This window comes from Siphateles boraxobius, unplaced genomic scaffold (assembly GCF_051911475.1).
Source record: "Siphateles boraxobius isolate OS27281-9 unplaced genomic scaffold, OSU_SipBor_1 61, whole genome shotgun sequence".
Lineage (NCBI taxonomy): Eukaryota > Metazoa > Chordata > Actinopteri > Cypriniformes > Leuciscidae > Siphateles > Siphateles boraxobius.
The window spans coordinates 8188989-8193025 of NW_027509188.1; the positions used below are offsets into that span (position 1 = coordinate 8188989).

The 4037-nt window shown below is 33.5% G+C and overlaps 1 long non-coding RNA gene across 1 annotated transcript; it reads right to left on the bottom strand.

Annotated features, from left to right (window-relative positions):
* Positions 1-2974: 2974 nt before the first annotated feature.
* On the bottom strand, positions 2975-3562 carry LOC143718407 (uncharacterized). The gene is made up of 3 exons (XR_013196373.1): positions 3385-3562; positions 3201-3283; positions 2975-3110 (listed from the first exon to the last, which is right to left on the bottom strand). It is a non-coding gene; the product is annotated as an uncharacterized LOC143718407 (long non-coding RNA).
* Between the last annotated feature and the right edge of the window lie 475 nt (positions 3563-4037).

Below are 4037 nucleotides of genomic sequence, written 5' to 3' on the forward strand. Positions count from 1 at the left end.
TTTACCAATGTTCACAAATGAGAGAATGGCCTGGTAAATGTCAAAGTTGACCTAATGAAGAAGTTAAATAATAATTACCTTTGCACTGTAAATAATAATTAGTAAATTTAGCTTTCAAAGCAATATGTAAAGCTGGCATATTCACCATACATTCAGTATGTAGTGCTGCAATAGATCATTTATATTTTTACATGCATAAGGTCCCTGAACAAACACACAAAACAAATCCATTGCACATCAACACTATAGTCCATGTAACCACTGTGATCACCTTTGACAAACTGTGCAGGACAAGCTGTGAGCTTTCCCCATGCAGAATCACCCATGCTGTGTAGTGATTAAGAATGTATATCGAGTTCCCCATCTCCTGCTGATTGACAGCAAGATGGAACAGGCCTTCAATTATCTAAAAAAAGAAATTTGGGAGAAATGTTTTAATTTATTTTAAGTTTTATTATTGAATAAAAATACAATGTTAAGAAGACATTATAATTATTACAGTTGTAATCATAAGGACATTTGATTTAATTTCTACTTTTGGGCTGTTAAATTCAACCATTTCAATATTTTAATGTTTACAACAAGAAACACACAACAAACACAACGTAAGTAACCATAAGTCTATGATTATACTTCACAATAATTGTCCATTATTAATGGCTATCTGTGCATGAATTAATGCAGTGAAAATAAGTAAAACTACATAAACACTTCAGCTACTGTATTTACCACTGTGAAAACATGTTAATTTCAAAACCAGTTTACCTAAGCAATAAGTACTAGTCAACTTAGAACCGAAATATTTTCTTTATACGTAATAAATAACTTATTAATTAGATCAACCTCATTATGAAATATTAAGTAACTATGTCAAATTATATGCAATTATTACCAACTAAACTGTCTGAGACATAATACATTGCATTTTTAACTCTGAATATGGTCGTTTTAATGACTCAGATGATATGTAGTCAATATGCCGAAACAAGTAGTAATCTGGACCTTTATTTTAATGTATTAATAATAATAATTGTTTTATCGATTTAAAATTGTGAATCAGAACACAAGCAGTTCATACAGAGTTAATGGGTAAATAGCAATGCTTTTTATGACCATGGTAAGACTACAAAAAGACAACTGGTCACATCTCAGATACGTTAAAGGGTTAGTTCGCCCATTTAAGACATGAAGTTGTATGCAATCCTTACCAGCACTATAGTGTATACACACTGACCCACTCTGTTGTCACCCCCCTGGTCCGAGTTCTGACCGCTGGAAGTTTTTGAATGAAGTAATCCCGGCTACTTTCCGGGGCCACAAAACTGTGCGTTTTTACGTGAAAAAAGATTTGCGTTTCAAAGCTTGATTAATTTAACACAAAAAAAACACGCCGGGCAAAATTCATACCTCAGTTTTAATCGGCACTATTTTCCTTCCGTTTCTATCAATCCGCGCTGCTGTCAATGTCAACAGTGCGCACGTGACGATCTAACCCTAACCCTAGATCTAACGAACTAACCCTTTAAAGTGGTGATTATTTAGTTATTGTTCATTATTTGTCATTGTTCGTTGTGACACTATAATGAGGCTAATGTTTTTTTGTATTTATTGATTACCAATTGAGGGACCATCCTATCCTAAATTTACTTATTTTTCATATTACTAATTAGTGGTAGCTGAAGTGTAATTATAGAACAACATATTTATAATTGTAAAACTTAAATAGTTTATATAACTAGATGTTCAAGAGAATGAAATGCATATTACCTCGCCATATAACCATCGGTGCGGTTGAAGTGTTTTGAGCTCACGGTGACGAAGAATCATTGTTTGCCCTATGTTCTGGGTGGGGATCACAGAAACCACAACCTCTGTGTCTTTTTTTCTCCACCAGGAGGTGAGCTGCATGACATAAATTTAAATAACAAATTACACATAGTTAAACATAAGTTGAATATGTGTTTCTTTTTAGTGTCCCATTAAATGATAACCTTTAAAAGTCACCAGTAAGAACTTGTGATACTAGAAAGGCTTCTTACTTGATGCTGTGGGGTTATTGATGTCATGGATGGTTTATCCAAGGATGCAGGATTGGTAGACATATCCCCATGTTCTACCTCCTTTCCATCCAAGGTTTCTTCCTGGTCCCCCAGCAGGGATGAATTAGGCTGTGGTGAAGATTTCCCAATGGTGTCAGGTACTGAGGAGTCAACCTATCAACAGTGTGTTTAAAAACAAATCACCTTACAAAGGATCTTCATGTTAAATTCCTTTTGTTTTTCTCTTTATTTCCTATTTTAAATACATTTAAAACATATATATATATATATATATATATATATTATAAATATTTCAATCGTTTGTAGAAGTTTCCGTTGTAATCTACATAAATATTTTCAAAAAAAAAAAAAAATGTACCACCCACAAAATGATAAACCACATATAGGCCTAATATTAATATTGCGTAACAATTGTGTAGTGTGTAAAAATGGCTTTTGCTGTTTTATATCTAAGTAGTAAACTATTTCGGATTGGCTGTAATTACATTGCCTGCAGTACAGCTAAAGCTGAAATGTTTAGATTAGGATTAGGCTATTACTTTTAATTCTGTAAGGCATGTCAGCTTTATATTTACAGTATACCTTCTTAGATGTTTTGAAAGGAAATGGCTTCCGGAGTGGTGTGACATATCTCCCCCTCTTTTTTTGCTGCCGTTCTTTCCATCTTTCCTGGTCCACTCTAAATGTCTGCATAAAGTAAAGTTTTGATGGAGGCATTCAATTATAATTTCAATAACTTTGGAGAACTGTTTTAGATACCAATACAAATAATTTGATGACATACAAAATTTAAGTTTCTTTATATTTACTTTCACTTAAACACTTTGATCCAAACCACTTCTAATGAAACGATAATTAAATTATTCAAACCTTTCTTCTAAAAACTCTTTTGGAATCTTCATATTCCTTCAGGAGAGCAGTGTGAGTGGTCTGGTACCGGGCCACAAAATCATCAAGCCTAGTCAGCCGGCCCGAGGGTAATCTAATATGTTTTAAATCCCACTGGCTCTTCTCCATTATGCCCTGGGTTCTTTTGTCCTCTGTTATGTTCTAAGAAATGTTTAAAAAAAAACAGGTAAATGTTAAACACATTAAGTAATGAGTAATAAAGTCGTGACATGTAAAATATATTATAATTACTTGTCTTGGAAGCTTTCTGAGCGTGTTGAATTTTCGAGAGCACTGCTCATATTGTGCTCCCGTCCCATGTCGTCCAAGGTCCCCTTTGAACAAAAGAATGTAAGTAAAGCCATGTGTTTGATTTGAATAAAACCAAGCAAGATTTTTATATTGATAATAGATATATTGATTAATGATGACAAACCTAGCATTATGCCGGTCCATAATCCAGAATATGGTAGAATGTATTTGCTGAGGTGCTCGATAAGGCCTCTGCAAAAATACACATTCGGCTCTCCAGACCTGTCCAGTGGAGCTTTGGAAATTACATCTTTGCAACGTTTTGCAAATCGGTTGTCTTCATCGATGTCCTTAATGTAATGTAACAATGTGTTATTATTACACAGGTCTGTTTGAAAATTAAAAAAATTACTGACAAAACTTTAACAAGTTTAACCTTTGACCTTTTTGATAATGTCGGGGCAGGACATGCCAGACATGTACAGTACTTGGTGCCATGTGTTGTTGAGGTTGTGCTGTTTTGTCCAAAATTTTTTGATAAGTAGTTAAAATTTTTGGAGAGCAGTACAACACAGCCCACCACACAATGAACATAAAAGAACCATCAATGACACATAAAAGGAACACTCAAAAAAAGAATCTGTTGAACCAACTTAATTAAATTAAGGAAAGCTTTTCCACGAAATTGAATTATATTTATCCAACAAAATCGAATTTGTTTGAAATGATTTGGTGTAATCTTGCTGTATGAACTTAAATTAATTTGGTCAAGACTACTAAAATAATTGTGTCATTCCTACTAGATAAAGTTTTTGTCAAGTTACTCAGATTTAATTT